Source organism: Heterodontus francisci, chromosome 12, assembly GCF_036365525.1.
Source record: "Heterodontus francisci isolate sHetFra1 chromosome 12, sHetFra1.hap1, whole genome shotgun sequence".
NCBI lineage: Eukaryota > Metazoa > Chordata > Chondrichthyes > Heterodontiformes > Heterodontidae > Heterodontus > Heterodontus francisci.
In genome coordinates, this window is record NC_090382.1 from 70,094,928 (window position 1) to 70,115,907 (window position 20,980).

General features: G+C 44.2%; 1 protein-coding gene across 1 annotated transcript in view; it reads left to right on the forward strand.

Moving 5' to 3' along the window:
• The first annotated feature begins 15,499 nt into the window (after positions 1–15,499).
• Positions 15,500–20,980, forward strand: part of LOC137375911 (dual specificity protein kinase CLK4-like) — a 28,807-nt gene continuing 23,326 nt past the window's right edge. The window contains exon 1 of the mRNA XM_068043592.1: positions 15,500–15,605. The gene's annotated coding sequence lies outside the window, so the exon portion shown is untranslated. The remainder of the gene's footprint in view (positions 15,606–20,980) is intronic.

Below are 20,980 nucleotides of genomic sequence, written 5' to 3' on the forward strand. Positions count from 1 at the left end.
AAGAGGTGGGAGAGGCAGGAGCCCTCACAACATTTAAGAAGTATTTAGAGCAGCACTTGAAATGCCATAGCATACAAGGCTATGGGCCAAGTGCTGGAAAATTGGATTCGAATAGTTAGGTGCTTGATGGCCGGCACAGACACAATGGGTCGAAGGACCTGTTTCTGTGCTGTATAATTCTATGACTCTATGACATGTGTCAGTTTCGGGTCGAGTCGGGCTGCTCTTCCGGGTCCGACTTTTGGGCTCAGTCCAAGTCGGGCTGGGTCTGGGTCGGGCTGGGTCCAGGTCGGACACACACAGCAAGGTAAGTGTTAAACGCTAAAAACTTACCTGAGCTGCGAGTCCAGGATGTCAAGCAGGGAAACTGAGTCTGCACAGTGAGCTTGAGGGCATCTCTATGACGTCATCACGCTCATGCTGCAGCTTTCGGAAGATTGGGAATCAGAAGCTAAGTAAAGAGAACATTGCGGTGGTCAGGTCAGGCTCGGGTTGGGTTGGGGCAGATCGGGCTCGGGGGAAAAATGGAGGGACTCTGGTCGGGTTGGGCTCAGGTCCTATGTGGTTCTGTCGGGTTTGGGTCTGTTTGTTTTGCCACTTGAGCGGGCCTTTAACCTGAAAGTTATAATTAATTCTTGTCAAAGGGAAAAGTAACTCCATATCCTTTAAGTGAGACAGGAAAACCTATTGTTATACTTAGGGATATAGGAACAAGCCAAACACATTTGCTGGGGAAAGGTATAAAGTTTCCACCAGAGAGTGCCCTGAACGGTAAAGTTTTAGTTCATGGAATTGGTGGGGAGTACATACCTGTACCTTGATATAAAGTGTACCTAGAGTGTGACCTAATATCTGGGATGGTAATTTTAGGAGTTGTCCATTGTTTGCCAGTAGAGGGAATTGATCTACTCCTAGGGAATGATTTGGCCAGATCAAAAGTCTCAGTTTCTCCTATAATTACAGAGAAACCAAGTGAAGTTATAGAAATGGAACAATTACAGGAACAAGTTCCCGGAATATTTCCTGCATGTATAGTAATCCGAGCAATGGCTAATCAGGTTCCAGTGTCGGAGGTAAAATTGGCACCACAAACAGATAGCCGAGTATCTGAAGCCTTATTTGGGATTTAGATAATACAAATGAGATGATTAACAAATCTTCTATAATAGCGGCACAGGAAGCTGATCCAGAGTTATACAGAATAGCACAGTCGGCTCTGACAGAAGTTGAGGTAAAATGAGTTCCAAAATATTGAAGACGGGGTTTTGAGGAGGAAATGAAGACCGCCTCATAGACCTGCGGACGAAGACTGGACAGTTGTTCGACAGATAGTGGTACCACCTAAATATAGCCAGGAATTATTAAGGTTAGCATATGACATTCCTTTTGCAGGACATGTGGGGATCCGGAAGACTAAATCACGTATATGTCAACATTATTACTAGCCAGGCCTTACAAAGGACGTGAAGCAGTTTTGTAGGACATGCCATACATGCCAAATGGTTGGAAAACCTCAATCTACCATAAAACCGGCACCACTAATGCCCATACCAGTTATTGAGGAACCATTTAGTAGGGCATTGGTAGACTATGTAGGACCCTTGCTAAAAACAAAAGTGGGATATATACTCACTATCATAGATATGGCTACTCGATTTCCAGAGGCCATTCCTTTGAGGACAGTTACTGCTAAAGTAGTAGTAGAAAAGTTAACCCAATCCTTTACGAGATATGGATTATCACATGAAGTTTAATCAGATCAAGGTTCTAATTTCATGTCTAAGATATTTCAAGAAGTCATGGGCAATTTGGGTATCAGACAGTTGAAATCTTCAGCATATCACCTACAGACACAGGGAGCTTTAGAGAGGTACCATCAAACTCTCAAAACAATGATTAGAGCATATTGTCATGAATATCCACATGACTGGGATAAAGGGCTAGACCTTCTTTTATTTGCCACCAGAGAGTCACCAAATGAGGCTACAAGTTTTAGTCCTTTCGAATTAGCTTACGGGCATGAAGTAAGAGGACCTCTAAAACTCATCAAAGAAAAATTCTTAGAACAAAGGAATGAATCTTCGATACTGGTCTATGTATCTGTGATCCAGGAAAGGCTCATGAAAGCTTGCAGTGTGGTTCAGGAACATCTTAAAGCATCCCAAGCCAAAATGAAAAAATGGGCAGACAAGAATTCACAAGCCTGCAATTTTCAACTAGGGGATGAAGTATTAGTGTTGTTACCATTCCAGGTTGAACCATTAAAAGCATGGTTCAGTGGGCCATATAAAGTGATCAAAGGAGTGGGTAAGGTAAATTACCTGATTGACCCCCTTGATCTCTGGAAGAAGAATCGGTTGTGTCATGTCAATATGTTAATGCAATATTATCGCAGGGAGGAGGATAAGGCAGTACAGGTATGTCAAGTAATGGGGACTGTTGAGAAGGAAAAGGATAGTGAGGATAAGAAGGAAGCCTAGACAATTCTCAAATTGAACCTCCAACCATCTGGTTAGCGAATACAGAATGGCTCGGAAAATTGGACAACATGCTTTTGTACTTAGATGCAGAACAAAGTGAAGACCTAACCAGGCTTTTCACAGCATTTAAAAGAGTCTGGAGGGATAAGCCAGGATGTACAACCTTAGCCACACATGATGTGGATATAGGGGAATCTATTCCTATAAAACAACATCTTTGCCGCTTAAGTCCAGACAAACAGGCCCAAATAAAAGCAGAAAGCCAATACATGCTAGAAAACAACTTAATTGAACCTAGTCAAAGCAGCTGGAGTTCACCAATAGCCTAAACCTGACAGATCAACCCCACTTTGTATAGACTACAGAAAAGTCAATACAGTAACAAAGGCAGACTCCTACCCAATTTCCCATTTAGAAGATTGTATCGACAAAGTGGGCAGTGCTATTTGTCCTACAGAGATAAATTTGTTGAAGGGATACTGTCAAATTCCTTTGACACCCCAAGATAAGGAAGAATCAGTTTTTGTTACATTGGACAGGGTTTTACAGTATCAAGTGATGCCATTTGGGCTAAAAAATGCCCCGCCACTTTTCAGAGATTAATGAATTCGGTGGTAGCCAGTGTTCCCAACTGTGTAGTGTATCTCAATGATGAATTAATACAGAGTAACACTTGGAAAGAACTCTTGAAACAGCGAGAAACTCTGTTTAAAAAAAACTGCAAGCAGTGAACTTAGTGGTAAATCTGGCAAAAAGCAAATTTGCAAAAGCAAGAGTGACCTACCTCGGACACATAGTGGGGTAAGGACAAGTATTGCCAAGAACAGCAAAGGTTAACAAGCCTTAGTAGAGTTCCCTATCCCTAAAACTAAACGTGAAATCATGAGGTTTTTGGGAATGTGCAGTTTTTACAGAAAGTTTGTACCGAATTTTAGTGTTGTAGCTGCTCCGTTAACTAATTTGCTGCAGAAATAGAAAACCAAAGTAGTGGTCAGATGAATGCCAGGCAGTTTTTGAAAAGCTGAAGGCAATCTGATCTAATGAACCAGTGTTGGCTTCTTGAAATTTTGCTAAACCCTTGAAGGTAGCGATTGATGCTAGTGACCTGGGGCTTGATATCGTCCTATTTCAGGATGATAAATTGGGCATAGAAAAAACAGTAGGGTACTGTTCAAGGAAACTAAATTGCCACCAAAAAAAGTATTCCACTGTAGAAAAAGAAACATTAGGACTATTGCTGGCTCTTAAACATTTCAAAGTATATGTCCACCAAGGCTACAAAGAAACATTAATATACACTGACCAGAACCCATTAACATTTGTGGAAACATTTAAAAGCCAAAATGCCGGCATATTTAGATGGAGTTTATTGTTATCGCCTTATCATTTGAAGATTATACATATTTCAGGGAAGAACAAAGCTAATGCCTTGTCATGAATTTAATCTTGTTAAGTTACACGAATAACGATTGTACAAATAAAAATTCTGTTAATTACTAGTAGAATGAATGAGGGCATGAATGTGTTTACAGTATTTTTTTTCAGTTTCTGTTTTGCATCATAATGAAACGCATTCAAAAATGGCATTTCATTCCAACAAGGGCGGAGGTGTCATGGGAGTGTTGTTTTTGGTTCTGTTAAAAAACTAAGTTGCGGGGTGGGGGTTCTGTCTGCATTTAAGACTGAGAGGATTTTTTTTAACTGGGAATATTGGGTACGAGCTGCAGCCTGTTTCTGGGCAACAGCAAGAGAGATGAGGTCACATGCCATATTGTATCAGTTTGACTGTGTGTAAAACTGGCTATAACTGGTTTGATCTGGTAGACCAGAAGAGATTTCTCTCCCTGAAAGAAGATTTGTCCTATAATGGCCTACAGGCTGTCTTTCGCCTAAAGAAAGAAAAACCTGGATGGGAATCTTTGCATTGTTGGAGCTAGCAAAATTCTTTTTTAGATTAGATTAGATTAGAGATACAGCACTGAAACAGGCCCTTCAGCCCACCGAGTCTGTGCCGAACATCAACCACCCATTTATACTAATCCTACACTAATCCCATATTCCTACCAAACATCCCCACCTGTCCCTATATTTCCCTACCACCTACCTACACTAGTGACAATTTATAATGGCCAATTTACCTATCAACCTGCAAGTCTTTTGGCTTGTGGGAGGAAACCGGAGCACCCGGAGAAAACCCACGCAGACACAGGGAGAACTTGCAAACTCCACACAGGCAGTACCTGGAATCGAACCTGGGTCCCTGGAGCTGTGAGGCTGCGGTGCTAACCACTGCGCCACTGTGCCGCCCTACTTCTAGTCTCTGAGACATCTCTGCCTCAGGAGTGATTTTCTGTTGCCTTTTGTGTTTCTGGGAGTTCTGGAATCTCAGGAAAGTTTCCACTGTTAGCCTACTAATTCAAAATCCAAATAGACCTGTTGCTATACTCTTTGTTGAAAGATCTGTGTGACCTTGCTACAGCCGAACTGCCTCAAATGCCTATCCATTACAGACTGTTCATCAACCGGCCTAGAGACTTCAAATGGCATCTGACTATTCGACTCTGGGACACTTCACTGATCCGGGAAAATAACCTACCAGGACTTACCACCCAGTTATTTTATTATTCCTAAGAGACAGCTCTGATTTAAAACATAATGTTTTTTAAAAACCAATTAACCATTGGTTTTTGAATGTATGTGTGCATGACGGTTAGGAGGAATAAGAAGTTGTAAAGTCTTTTCAGGCATAGATTTATCTCAATATTGTTTAAGATTTAGTTTATTAATAAATAGTTAATTTGTTCTTGTTTAAAGAAACCTGGCTTGGTGTGTTTTATCCTGGTGGTTAATAAAGTGTTTAATTTGGCTAATTTCTGGTAGGTGGGAAAATTTACTAATATGCTATGACCTGTGGAGTGGTGGGACTGAATTAACAGTGCATTACTCCTGTCTCGGTCGTAACACAGAGTGAGAGTCAATGGTATAGTAATTGTGAATTTCCTACATTTACACTGTTAACAGTCATTTCATGTACATATACATAGACTTTGTTTCTGGGTGCCAGCTCACCCTTTGTTACATGGTCTGCTTTCTGTTCCATTTATTATATATGTGCTACCATCAAACACACAAAGTACTGCAAGGTTTGAGAACATGGAACCGACAGGACTTAAAGGTCGCAACAAAGTCATGAACAGGCTCGGTGTAAAGCCACCAAGACCCTCAATTTTGTGGCCACCGGTTAGGGCTGTGTCTGAGCGACTGGGGCAAATGGCCTCCCCGCTACAGCAAGTTGGTGCCAGGTTCAACTTTTCATTCATGCGGAACTCAGCTACAAAGTCTCATGGACTGTCTATCCCATGCCTGTAACTTGTTCTCATTGACTATAAGCCTCAAGACAATGTGGTCATAGGACAAGGTGTTGCGCCTCTGCCCTTGATCACACCAAATGCCCCACTGGAAGTGGTTAGCAAAGTCTGCTACCTTGGGTCCATGGTGACAGACAATCTGTCCCTTGATGCAGAGCTCGATACATGCATAGGGAAAGCAGCTACTACCTTTGGCCAACTTGCAAAATGCACATGGGATAACACCAAGCTGATCCTTAGGACCAAGCTGATGGTTTATAAGGCCTGTGTTCTCAGCACCTTGTTGCATGGCTGTGAAACATGGACAACTTACAGCTATCAGGAAAAGAAACTCAATAATTTCCATCTTCACTGTTTGCGGCACATTATGGGTATATCCTGGCAGGACAAAATCACATATGTGGCCGTCCTCTCAAAGGCAGAACTCCCAAGTGTGTTGGCACTAATCAATCAGTGGATTGGACATGTCTGCAGGATGGAAAACAGTTGCATACTGAAGGACCTTCTGTATGGTGAGGTAGCCGGGGCCAGCCGACGACTGGAGTGCCCAAAGCTCCGCTTCAAGGATGCTTGCAAGCATGACAAGAAAACCCTAAGTTTCGACTATCACACCTGGGAGTCACTAGCTGGCGAAAGAGGGAAATGGCGACACATCCTGTGGACTGGTGTGCACTACCATGACGACCAGTTGCTACAGCAGCTTGGCAACAGGCACCATTTAAAGGCCTGCTCGGGTCTGCAAATAAAACCTAACCTGAGCCTGACAGAACCACATCCGACCCGAGCCCGACCCGGCCCGAGTCCTTTGACTGTTTCCCGCATCCGACCAGACTCGACCCGACCCAACCCGACCACCAGAATATAATCAATATTATTGAAGAGGTTGCACTCTGCCTTGGATGGAATCACTCACTGCAGACTAGTGCGGAGTCCAAATGCACATTTCCCACCTTGACTTTCTGGCTGTCACTGTGTCCAACCCGGCCCGACCCGACCTGAACCCGACACATGAGGTCAGGCCCAGTGGGGTTCGGGTCGGGTAGCCATCCTCTAGCACCAATGTCAAAAATGACAACTCACAGTGTAACTTGGGGGACCTGATTGAGGTGTACAAAATCACGAGAGGTATAGACAGGTTGGATAGCAAGAAGCTTTTTCCCAGAGTGGGGGATTCAATTACTAGGGGTCATGAGTTCAAAGTGAGAGGGGAAAAGTTTAGGGGGGGTATGCGTGGAAGGTTCTTTACGCAGAGGGTGGTGGGTGCCTGGAACGCGTTGCCAGCGGAGATGGTAGACGCGGGCATGATAGCGTCTTTTAAGATGTATCTAGACATACATGAATGGGCAGGAAGCAAAGCGATACAGACCCTTAGAAAATAGGCGACATGTTTAGATAGAGGATCTGGATCGGCGCAGACTTGGAGGGCCGAAGGGCCTGTTCCTGTGCTGTAATTTTCTTTGTTCTTTGTTCTTTGTTCACGTGCAGCATTTGTGGCAGAACTTGCCTTGCAGGGATTTACCTTCACAGCCATCAGCAAAGGTGCACCAAGAGAAGACACCCCACCTAAATAGATTGTTGGCTGAGTGTCCATTATCGTTTGTAGATGGAAGGATGCCAACACTGATAATGTACTCAAGGTAAGTTGGAATGAGATGCATGAGACAGAGCAGCTTCCAGGGTCAACTGATCAGGGTGAAAGTATGGAGTTTGTGAGCCTTGAATAGACTGGAGAATTTAAACACTGATGTTTACGGCTTGGAAATGCTTCTTGAAGCTTTTGTTTTGAATTTATAACTACAAATATTTACACTTACATCTGACAGCACTAGTCCATCTACCTGCATACTTTCAGATACATGTAATATCAACCAGTGTGGGCATGCATTCATCAGATCACTGGCACCTTTTACAGAAGAGCACTCAATTCATCATATTTGGCATTGCACCAAGGTAGCAATGAGGAAAGGCTGTACAATTTTGTGGGGTCAGTGACTTCCTCAATGTCCAGGGTGCAATCGGTGATGCTCACATTGCTTTAATGACACCCACAGAACACCCACTCAACTATGTGAACAGCAAGGGCTTCCACTCCCTCAATATGCAGAATTTGTGTGACAACAATCAGAGGACTCTGCATGTCAGGATCTGATATGCAGGAAGTTGTCTTGATGCCTTCATTCTTTGTCATTCTTCCCTGCATTCTTAATCGTAAATTCACCGACCTCTGGTCTCTGCTAATTCCCAGATGGTTCAAGCCTGAACCTGTCCTTACTCAGCAAAAAATCCCGAACTGTGGTGACAAAATGTTTCTATCTAATTAATGACCAATCTATGAACTGTAATTAGTTAGAGTTATACATGTAACAATGCCATCAACAGGTCCAGGCAGCAGCAGTTGAGGGGGTGGTTCAGCCAGCTGCCTGGCTGTGTTCCGTGGCTATGTCCATGCCAGGGTATCCCTGGACAGGGAGCACACAGTGTCAGCCAGTACGCTTGAGGTCTTCCGTGACTGGTGGGCATCAGGGGATCTAGAGTCCATCATCACCCCTGGAAATGTCACCTTACTTTGATTGGCTAAGTTTCCTTTAAAGTTTTGGGGGGTTTTGTTACAAAAGGAGCACTTAGTCTCTCCTTGTTGGCAATCTTCTGCATTAAAAGAGGTATAAATGTAAGGTTGGATTAATAGTTTGGTGTTTAGCTTGATTGGCCTTGTGGAGAAATCTCCTAGAACTTTATTTTCAATGTTTCATCAGTTGTTTCACTCAGGAGATTGAAGCGGTTGGTTAGAATGCATGAGAGGGCAAATTATACAAGTTTCTGTGGTTGCAACAGGTTTGAGAAGCTGAACATCCTTTTCTCAATACATACTTTGGATTGTTTTAACTCTCTATGATTCTTTCTAAGGCCACATTTACAAAATTCACAATATTTCCACCATCTGACCTCCAGAAGGTCAATAATGTTTGGAAAGTACTCAGAAAACAATGATTAGGAAATTCAAAGGTGAGTATAAAACTATCAGTTTGCAAGTAAAGTTCTCCAACTGAATCTGGTAAATGGTTTGATTAAAAGCAGGTAGTGAGTGCAGTAGAGCATGGCTATCCGACCCAAACCCGACCGGGCCCGATGATGTGTCAGGTTCAGGTCGGGTCGGGTCGCTCTTCCGGGTCTGGCACTCAGACTCGGGTCGGGTGGGGCCGGGTCAGACACAGTGACAGCCAAGACGTCAAGGCGGGAAACGTGCATTTGGACTCCACACTAGTCTGCAGTGAGTGATTCCATCCAAGGTACAGCACAACCTCTTTAATATAATCAACTTTATTCTGGTGGTCGGGTCGGGTTGGCTCGGGTGCGGAAAAAAAAAATCAAAGGACTCGGGCCGGATTGGGCTCGGGTCGGATGTGGTTCTGTCGGGCTCGGGTCGGGTTTAAATTGCAGACCCGAGCAGGCCTTTAGAATGCAGTTTTCTGTATGGGTACCACTAAATACAGTCGCCACTAGATGGCATACACACAACTGATGGAGCTGTACACTTTCTCATACGGGATTTACTAGTGTCTATATTTACATTGATACAATGGGCTGAATTTTAGCTTCCAATAATGTGTGGGTTGGGTCGTGTCAGAGGTTAAAATGCAAGAAATCTGAAATGAACCCACCTACTTCTGATTTTAACGAGGGGTGATGATGGGCGTTCAAGTCTTCAGAAGAAGGAATTTTCCTCCACACAAGATCAGGGGGCAGGTTGTTCAACCTTGCCCGCCTAAGAGCGAAGACCAAAGTACGGAAAGTCCTCATCAGGGAACTCCTCTTTGCTGACGATGCTGCATTAACATCTCACACTGAAGAGTGTCTGCAGAGTCTCATCGACAGGTTTGCGGCTGCCTGCAACGAATTAGGCCGAACCATCAGCCTCAAGAAAACGAACGTCATGGGACAGGACGTCAGAAATGCTCCATCCATCAATATCGGCGACCACGCTCTGTAAGTGGTTCAAGAGTTCACCTACCTCGGCTCAACTATCACCAGTAACCTGTCTCTCGATGCAGAAATCAACAAGCGCATGGGAAAGGCTTCCACTGCTATGTCCAGACTGGCCAAGAGAGTGTGGGAAAATGGCGCACTGACACGGAACACAAATGTCCGAGTGTATCAAGCCTGTGTCCTCAGTACCTTGCTCTACGGCAGCGAGGCCTGGACAACATATGTCAGCCAAGAGCGACGTCTCAATTCATTCCATCTTCGCTGCCTCCGGAGAATCCTTGGCATCAGGTGGCAGGACCGCATCTACAACACAGTAGTCCTCGAGGTGGCCAACATCCCCAGCTTATACACACTACTGAGTCAGCAGCGCTTGAGATGGCTTGGCCATGTGAGTCGCATGAAAAATGGCAGGATCCAAAAGGACACATTGTACTGCGAGCTTGCCACTGGTATCAGACCTACCAGCCGTCCATGTCTCCGCTTTAAAGAGGTCTGCAAACGCGACATGAAGTCCTGTGACATTGATCACAAGTCATGGGAGTCAGTTGCCAGTGATCGGCAGAGCTGGCGGGCAGCCATAAAAGTGGGGCTAAAGTGTGGTGAGCCGAAGAGACTCAGCAATTGGCAGGAAAAAATACAGAAGTGCAAGGGGAGAGCCAACTGTGTAACAGCCCCGACAACCAATTTTATCTGCAGCACCTGTGGAAGAGTCTGTCACTCTAGTATTGGCCTTTATAGCCACTCCAGGCACTGCTCCACAAATCACTGACCACCTCCTGGCGCTTACCCATTGTCTCTCAAGACAAGGAGGCCAAAGAAGAAGAAGAAGATGATGGGGGTGAGCGACCAATTTGCTTGCGGGAAGTGGGTTGGTTATTTAAATATTATATTGAGACTGTATGTCTCATTCCGGAATTAAAGGGGAACTAAGGTTCTAGTAAGAATGAGGAAATCGATATAAGTAAAGAAATAGTACTGGAGAAATTAATGGGACTAGGTGGCGACAAATCCCTGGACATGACTGTTGTGTGATTAGCTTTAGGAGTGATGTCCCTTTAACATCTTAGTATGTTAATGAGCTAAGTACCAGGATGTGGTCATGTTACTATGTGCCAACCTCACTCTGTTACTGTAACACCAAGAGGAAAGTCATGTAAATAGTTAGCTCTGCACTGTATATACTTGTTAGCTGTTAATAAACCTATTTGAGATCTTCACTCAACTGAACTCCATGTATCTCAATTATGTTGTACCAGATAACATAAAAAGCTTCTCATTATATCGTGGGATACAAACCCATGTCATTGAAATGCTTCTCATAACAAAGAGGTAGCTGCAGAGATCGTGGAAGCTTTGTTGTGACCTTCCAGAAGTGAGAGAGGGTAATGGTTTTAACTCTGATGCCAATATCCTAACTCGCACCCATCAGCCCTGTGCTTGCTGACCTACATTGCCTTCTGGTTAAGCAACACCTCTATTTTAAAATTCTCATCCTTGTTTTCAAATTCCTCCATGGTGTCACCCTTCCCTATCTCTTTAATCTACTCCAGCCTCAGAACCCACTGGGATATCCTCTAATTCTGGCCTGCAGGCATCCCCATTTTTAATCACTCCACTGTTGGCGGCCATGCCTTTAGTTGCCTGGGTCCAAAGCTCTGGAATTCCCTCCCTACACCTCTCCGCCTTTCTACCTCATTTTCCTCCTTTAAGACGCTTTTTATAGCCTACCTTCTTGACTAAGCTTTTGGTCATCTGACCTGATATCTCATGTGGCTCAGTGTCAAATTTTGTTTTAAAATGCTCCTGTGAATTGCCTTGGGATGTTTTATTATGTTACAGGTGTTAGATAAATACGAGTTGGTGAGGGTGTGATTGAGAAGATAGATATCTACAGAAATAAAAGCAAAATACAGTAGATACTGGAAATCTGAAATAAAAACAGAAAGTGCTGGAAATACTCAGCAGGTCTGACAGCATCTGTGGAGAAACAGAGTTAACGTTTCAGGTCTGTGACTTTTCACCTGAACCCTCAGGAATTTTTTTTTATTCTTTCATGGGCTGGGTGTCACTGGCAAGGCCAGCATTTATTGCCCATCCCCAATTGCCCTTGAGAAGGTGGTGGTGAGCTGCCGTCTTGAACTGCTGCAGTCCATATGGGGTAGGTACACCCACAGTGCTGTTAAGAAGGGAGTTTCAGGATTTTGACCCAGTGAAGGAACGGCAATAATAGTTCAAAGCTTTTTTTATTCATTCCTGGGATGTGGGCGTCACTGGCTAGGCCATCATTTATTGCCCATCCTTAAAGTCAGGATGGATTGTGGCTTGGAGGGGAACTTACAGGTGGTGGTGTTCCCAGGCATCTGCTGCCCTTGTCCTTCTAGGTGGTAGAGATTGTGGGTTTGGAAAGTGCTGTCTAAGGAGCCTCGGTGCGTTGCTGCATTGCATCTTGTAGATGGTACACACTGCTGCCACTGTGTGGTGGTGGAGGGAGTGAATGTTGTGAATGGGATGCCAATCAAGTGGGCTGCTTTGTCCTGGATGGTGTCGAGCTTCTTGAGTGCTGTTGGAGCTGCACCCAACCAGGCAAGTGGAGAGTATTCCATCACAGTCCTGACTTGTGCCTTGTAGATGATGGACAGGCTTTAGGGAGTCAGGAGGCAAGTTACTCGCCACAGAATTCCTAGCCTCTGACCTGCTCTCGTAGCCATGGTATTTATATGGCTACTCCAGTTCAGTTTCTGTCCATTGATAATCACCAGGATATTGATAGTGGTGGATTCAGCGATCGTAATGCTGTTGAATGTCAAGGGGAGATAGTTAGATTCTCTCTTGTTGGAGATGGTCATTGCCTGGCATTTGTGTGGCGCGAATGTTACTTGCCACCTATCAGCCCAAGCCTGTATATTGTCCAGGTCTTGCTGCATTTCTAAATGGACTGCTTCAGTATTTGAGGAGTCACGAATGGTGCTGAACATTGTGCAATCATCAGCGAACATCCCCACTTCTGACCTTATAACTGAAGGAAGGTCATTGATGAAGCAGCTGAAGATGATTGGGCCTAGGACACTACCCTGAGGAACTCCTGCAGTGATGTCCTGGAGATGAGATGATTGACCTCCAACAACAACAACCATATTCCTTTGCGCTAGGTATGACTCTAACCAGCAGAGAGTTTTCCCCCTGATTTCCATTGACTCCAGTTTTGCTAGGGCTCCTTGATGCCAGACTCAGTCAAATGCTGCCTTGATGTCAAGGGCAGTTACTCTCACCTCACCTCTTGAGTTCAGCTCTTTTGTCCATGTTTGAACCAACGCTGTAATGATGTCATGAGCTGAGGTACCCTGGCGGAACCCAAACTGAGCGTCACTGAGCAGGTTATTGCTAAGCAGGTGCCGCATAATAGCACTGTTGGCGATACCTTCCATCACTTTACTGATAATTGAGAGTAGACTGATGGGGCAGTAATTGGCCGGGTTGAACTTGTCCTGTTTTTTGTGTACAGGACGTACCTGGGCAATTTTCCACATTGCCAGGTAGATGGCAGTGTTGTAGCTATACTGGAACAGCTTGGCTAGGGCGTGGCAAATTCTGGAGCACAGGTCTTCAGTACTATTGCTGACATGTTGTCAGGACCCATAGCCTCTGCAGTATCCAGTGCCTTCAGTCATTTCTTGATATCACGCGGAGTGAATCGAATTGGCTGAAGACGGGCATCTGTGATGCTGGGGACTTCAGGAGAAGGCTGAGATGGATCATCCACTCAACATTTGTGGCTGAAGATTGTTGCAAATGCTTCAGCCTTATCTTTTGCACTGATGTTCTGGGCTCCCCCATCATTGAGGATAGGGATCTTTGTGGAGCCACCTCCTCCAGTTAGTTGTTTAATTGTCCACTGCCAGTAACATCTAGACATGGCAGGACTGCAGAGCTTAGATCTGGTCCGTTGGTTATGGGACGGCTTAGTTCTGTCTATCGCATGCTACTTATGCTGTTTGGCATGCATGTAGTCCTGGGTTGTAGTTTCACCAGGTTGACACCTCATTTTGAGGTATTCCTGGTGCTGCTCCTGGCATGCCCTTCTGATTGAACCAGGGTTGATACCCTGGCTTGATGGTATTGGTAGAGTGGGGGATTTGCCAGGCCATGAGGTTACAGATTGTGGTTGAGTACAGTTCTGTTGCTGCTGATGGCCCAGAGCACTACCCTGGGTCTCTGGGTTACTAGTCCAGCGACAATACCACTATGCCACCGCCTCCCCTTATGAAAGGTCACAGACCTTAAATGTTAACACTGTTTCTCTCTCCACAGTTACTGCCAAACCTGCTGAGTATATCCAGTGGTATCTACAGAAATGTTGTGGTGAATGGGGGGGGTGGGGACCAAAGGTTAGACAGTTAGTATTTTGAAAGTGGTGTTGTAACTCAATTATAGAATCATAAAATGGTTACAGCACAGCAGGACGCAGTTCAGCTTATCATGTCTATGCCAGCTCTCTGCAAGAAGTGGTGGCACAGTGGTGCAGTGGTTAGCACTGCAGCCTCACAGCTCCAGGAACCTGGGTTCAATTCTGGGTACTGCCTGTGCGGAGTTTGCAAGTTCTCCCTGTGACTGCGTGGGTTTTCGCCGGGTGCTCTGGTTTCCTCCCACAGCCAAAGACTTGCAGGTGATAGGTAAATTGGCCATTGTAAATTACTCCTAGTATAGGTAGGTGGTAGTGAATATGGGATTACTGTAGGGTTAGTATAAATGGGTGGTTGTTGGTTGGCACAGACTTGGTGGGCCGAAGGGCCTGTTTTAGTGCTGTATCTCTAAATAAAATAGAGCAACTCATCTAGTCGCACTTTTCCCCCATTTTTTTATTTTCAGATAATTATCCAATTCTCAGTTGAATCTGCCTCCACCACACTCTCAGGCAGTGCATTCCAAATCCTAACCAGGGACCATCACAGAAGAAAGTCGGGTTGGGAGGGGCATGGAGGAAATGTGGATGAAAAACAATACAAGGAGGTCGTCAGGGTTGGCCTTATCTGTGATTAACATGATGGTAGTAGAGAAGCCACGTGAGATGGTCAGCTCAAGGGTTTGGATGTGATTATGAGTTGGGAAGTTTACGTGGCAGAAGAGATTAAGCGAGGATTGGAGATCCTGAAGGGAGGTTATCTGATAGTTATATTATCGTAAATGGTACATAACTGGTATTCTTCTTTCTTTTCTTTTGGGCCTCCTTATCTCGAGAGACAATGGATACGCGCCTGGAGGTGGTCAGTGGTTTGTATGGAGTGACCTCTCCATGGCGCATGCCTGGGCAAATTTATGAAGGTTGAGAGTTGCCCAGTCGTCAAGGTATTATTTCATGATAAACAGGACACACAGGAACACAGTTTCAAACTGGTAAAAGGCAACATCAGGATTGATATCAGGAACTTCTTGTTCACTTGGAATCGAAACAAAAATCCTTGGCATCATTTAAGAAATAATCAGATATAGTTGTGGGGGACTGTAAGATTGTACAGGATGGATGGATGAAGATGGGCGAATGACCCTCCTGCTCTGTAATGATGTTCAGCCATGTTGCCGTACTCACACGGTCAGGGCATTTGTCAACGGCACTGGCCTGACCGGAGCCCCGCCCCTCCAACCCCGTGACCGGAAATGCGCCGAAGGCTGACGTCAGCGCTCATTGTTGCTGTGCTGAAGCTTTGTCCGCCATTTTGTGCAGCAGTGGAGTTTTAAGTTTGAGCCTTTATTTTATCCGATTTGAAGCGGTGTTGAGGTAAGATCCTTGAAAGTAGCTTAGTTTTTGGTGGCGCAGGCTGCTCCGGGATTTTGTGCTCCAATTTTAGCCTAATGCCTTCTATTTAAAGTACGAAGACTTTTCTTTAAGGAGGAGCGCCTCGCTGGATTTTCTTGTGTTTACTTTTAGTGCCATTTCCTGACCGTGTATTCCAGCAAACTGGGCAGGTTGTTGGCATTAGAGTGAAGGTTCGGTATCCAAGGGAATGTTGTTGTCTTGATTTGCTCTTGTTTCGCGGGCCCTATTTTACTATTGAAAAAATGTCAGACGCGCTTTGCGATGGAAAATACTTCAACAAAATGGCGACTGGTGCTCACCTTGCAAAAGATTTACCTTTGGCGTGGCCCAGAAAATATTTTCGGCCTCAACACGTTTTTGTTCGTTGATCTGCTAGGGTATGTGTTGTGTGAAAATGTACATTCCCCCAAGGCTCGTTGCTACAAACCGGTAAAGTCCGTTTGGGCGAGTCTTTCAGCGGCTGCTGTTTATTGAACAACTGTTATCAAGGGTGCCAGTTCTGGCACTGAAACCGAAGTCAAACGAAAATTGTTTTGGATAGGGTAACAATTATTCGGGAGGTGAGGACGAAGTGAAGGTATGAATTTTCTCCCCGGGAAATTAAGGAAGGGTCCAAAATAAAATAATTTTTTGCGCCTTTTTAAGTTGTATAACGAATGTACTGTTTACAATTATTGATAACGTACACAATTTCCAAAACGCCAGAAAATTGTAGAACAAAACCATCTTCTAATAGGCATGCTCAATTTTTTGATACGAGCAGTACTCTTAAGTCTGATATCGAAATCACGTCGGCGTTCTTTATTTTTTACTATTCATTTTGGTTTTATCTACGGGAAGTCAGCATAATTGAATTTTCCACTTGAGTCCATTAGTGATGGTGTATACATATAAGGGGATCCAGAACACAAATGAAACTGCAGCTCCTGTTAAGACCGCAGCTGGTCTGCATGTCGGCGTGTTGCATAATGATGTTGCACAAATAAGGTTTACCCCAGAGAGCAATGGAGGGCTGGTTCATTGAATGTTTTTGAGGCTGAGTTAGGTAGATTCTTGATTTACAAGAGTCAAGGGTTATGAGGGGCAGGCAGGAAAGTGGAGTTGAGGCCACAATCAGATAAGCCATGATCTCATTGTTATATACGCAACATATACTGCAAAGCTATTATTTAGAAAGATCTGTGTGTGGAGAAAACTGTTGTGCCTGTCGGTGATGATGTGAATGGTGTTTCCATTATTAACCATCTCACACTTCCCTGCACAGCTTGTGTAATGCACAATAGGTGCCATTTTACAGTTAGAGTATATCACCTGATAACGCTGCACTGGGAACCCAATGGCCAGATTAGAAAAAGAAATAAATAAAAACAAGAAATGATGGAAATACTCAGCAGGTCTGGCAGCATCTGTGCGGAGAGAAACAGAGTTAATGTTTCAGGTCAGTGATCCTTCAGAACTGTTCTGTACTCAGCAAAGGGCTCAGTTTTATCACCTTATACTCCCACTTCAATGAATTTCGTGCTCGGAATGACGTTGAGCTCCTCTTCTGTCGCCTTCGGGCTCACTTCTTTGACCAGGAGTCCTCCCCCCGACCAGCAGACCCATTCACCCGCCTCCAGCATTCTCCCTCTACCTGGACCCCTCCCTCTGGTCTTTTACCCGCTCTTGATCTTTTCATTGAAAACTGTCGGCGAGACATCAGCCGTCTTAATTTCTCTGTCCCCCTCACTCACTCGAACCTGCTCCTCTCTGAACTTGCACTCCGTTCTATCAGGTCTAACCCTGACATTGTCATCAAACCTGCAGATAAAGGTGGTGCTATTGTCTGGCATGTCGACCTCTACCTTGCAGAGGCTCAGTGCCAACTCTCAGACACTACTTCCTACTTCACCCTGGACCATGACCCCACCACCAAACATCAAGCTACTATCCACAGGACTGTCACTGATCTGATCTCTCCTCTGGAGATCTTCCCTCTACAGCTTCCAACCTCATAGTCCCACAACCCCAGACAGTCTGCTTCTAGCTCCTTCCCAAAATCCACAAACAGGACTGTCCCAGCAGTTCCATTGTTTCAGCCTGTTCCTGCCCCACTGAACTTATTTCTTCCTATCCTGACTCTTGTCTTTTCTCCCCTGGTCCAGTCTCATCCCACCTACGTCTGTGACTCTTCTAATGCCCTACGTCATTTTGACAATTTCCAGTTTCCTGGTCCTAACTGCAGCCTCTTCACTATGGGTGTCCAGTTCTGAAGAAGGGTCACTGACCTGAAACGTTAACTCTGCTTCTCTCTCCACAGATGCTGCCCGATCTGCTGAGTATTTCCAGCATTTCTTGTTTTTATTTCAGATTTCCAGCATCTGCAGTATTTTGCTTTTATTATAGAAAAAGAAAGAAATTCCTTTTACTGACAGGACATCCAAAATCCCAGGACAGCTAATTAAATATTTTTTGAAGTTTAGTTATCACTGTAATGTGAGAAAACATAACTAATTTGGGCACAGCAGTGAGATACCAGATAATGTTATACTGATAGTTGAGGGATAAATGTTGGCCAGGTGACTAGGGGAGCTCTGATGGTCTTAGCAAAGTGCCATGAGCTCTCTTATCTTTGCCTGAAAGGCAGATGTCTCATTTGAAATACAACACTTAATTCAGTATTGCAGTAAAGCGTCAACCAGGATTATGGGCTCTGAAGTGGTACTTCAACCCGCAGTCTTAAAATTAAGGGCCAACAGGCCAAGGCTGACACCTGGTTGAGCAAAACGTGCAATGTTTTCTGAATGGATTTGAACAGAACAATTCCCCCTTACACAATAACATCATTAAATTTATTCACTGAACTGACTTTTGTCTATTCAAATGCCATCATTAAAATTTTACTTGAAAACTTCAGCCTCTCCCAAAAACCTAGATTTGGACTTGATATTTTTGCCCAGAGCTGACTTTTTGAGTTGGATTTAGATTGTGCAGTTTATGTTTCTGCAGCATCTAATTTCCAACTGACTAATGAGTCAGTTTATACTGTCAAAATATTTTCCTTCAGCTTCTATCACTTTTTATATTTGGATAATTTTAATCATTTATGGAAATAAAATTTTTATTGGGGAAAATGTACTTTCTATTTATATTGTGCCTTACCCATCATCGGATGTCTTGAAAGTGCTTAACAGCCAGTGAAGTATTTTATGAAGTTACTGTAACACGTGTAACCCTGCAGCCACTTATACATAGCAAGGTCCCACAAACAGTAATGACAAGTGTGAGTTGAAAGACCTGTTTTTATATAGTGCTTTGCATGACCACTGGGCATCTGTGTTTTAAAGCCATTGAAGTACTTTTGCAGCGTAGTCACTGCTGTAATATAGGAAACGTGACAACCACTTTGTGCACAGCAAGCTCCCAGAAGCAGCAATGTGATAATGACCAGATAATGTATTTTTATGATGTTGATTGAGGGATAAATATTGGCCAGGGCATTGAGGATAACTGTCCTCTTCTTCGAAATAGTGTCATAGGATCTTTTACATCAACCCAAACAGGCAGATGATGTCTCGGTTTAACATCTCATCGGAAAGATGGCACTTTCGACAGTATATCAATCTGAGTACCATTCCCAACACTTAAAATATCTATATTTAAAATGGGAGCTCCAGAGACCCTGGTTCAATTCTGGGTACTGCCTGGGTGGAGTTTGCAAGTTCTCCCTGTGTCTGCGTGGGTTTTCGCCGGGTGCTCCGGTTTCCTCCCACATGCCAAAGACTTGCAGGTTGATAGGTAAATTGGCCATTATAAATTGCCCCTAGTATAGGTAGGTGGTAGGGAAATATAGGGACAGGTGGGGATGTGGTAGGAATGTGGAATTAGTGTAGGATTAGTATAAAATGGGTGGTTGATGGTCGGCACAGACTCGGTGGGCCGAAGGGCCTGTTTCAGTGCTGTATCTCTAAATAAAATAAATAAAAAACTTATGTCAGCCATAAAGCAATAACCATTAACAATTTGTAATGTCAGTTTCAAATTTGGCAGTAATAGGCCATAAGTGCTCCCTCTATTTTGGACTGTGTACACTCACTAGTTTCACAGACTTGTCTTACCTTAGGCTTCAGTTTCTTCTATGATTTTAAAATACAGATATAGTATCTCAAACAGTGCCTCTAGATTTTTTCCTGTTCCTTCCTATTCTTTTCAAGTAAGCTTATGTATAGCACTGATATTTTAACTGTCATTCTGGCAATTTTTAAGAGAATATATTCTTTCCAAAAGATAAATTCCCATCGAAATTATGACCAATATAATTTTAAACTAATGGCGTGGGGAAAAAAATGGATGTAGTTACAAAAATCTGTAAAATACAAGTTCTGCTTTGTAGCCACTTAAGAGTGACTAACTGGAATAATTTTTAATTTTATTAACGCTACTGTGTTATACTAGCCATTGCATAAAACAGGCAAATTGTGCACACTCAAATTTGCCCACTATAAGCGATGGAGACTGTGCTCCATTGAAGTGTCCATCTGGATTATGTGCTCGCATCTCTCAAATGGCACTTGAACCCATATGTTTTGGCTCGGAGGTGAGTGTGCTACCACTAAGACCAGGCTAACAGTTGAGTTTTTTTTTTAATAGTGTATGTGTGTGGATTTGTCTAATAAAAATTCCTGTTACATTTTGATATCAGCTTATTTCACTTGTTTCAAGTTGGAAAATATAATTGCTAGTATTGCGTACATTGTGCATGTAAGGGAAAGGGACAAATAACATTTTACCTCTGTTAGCTGTTGCTCAGTTGGTAGCACTCTTCCTCTAAGTCAGGAGGTTGTGGGTTCAAGGCCCACTGCAATGTTCTACTGAGGGAGTACTGTGCTGTTGGCAGTTTTGTCTTTCAGATGGGATGCTAAACTGAGGCGAGGCACAGCCCCACCCTGCCCTGTCTGTTTTCTCGTGGACGTAAAAGATCCCATGGCAATATTTCAAAAGCTGTGTTTGCTGGCAATGCAACCCCTATGTGGCGAAGTACTGGCACATGTGCAAGTGCAGCCTCATTGACTGAAACGCCATTTTTGTGATGTCTCAGGCAGCTGCCAGTAATAAAAATGGCGCTGCTCAATTTGTAACAAAAACAAATTAAATCCAAACCCCATCAATGGCTACAATTGCCACCTCCATCCCACACCCAAGAGTTTCACGCCCCCCCCCCCCCCGCTACTGCTCCTCTGAGGTGGGGGGTGGTGTGGGGGATAGGCTCGTGCGGTGGGTGGGGTAGCACCAGGGGGAGCGCAGGGCTAGGAGCGAGTGGTCGGGTTGGAGGGGCTGCGGGAAGCGAAGAGGCAGGG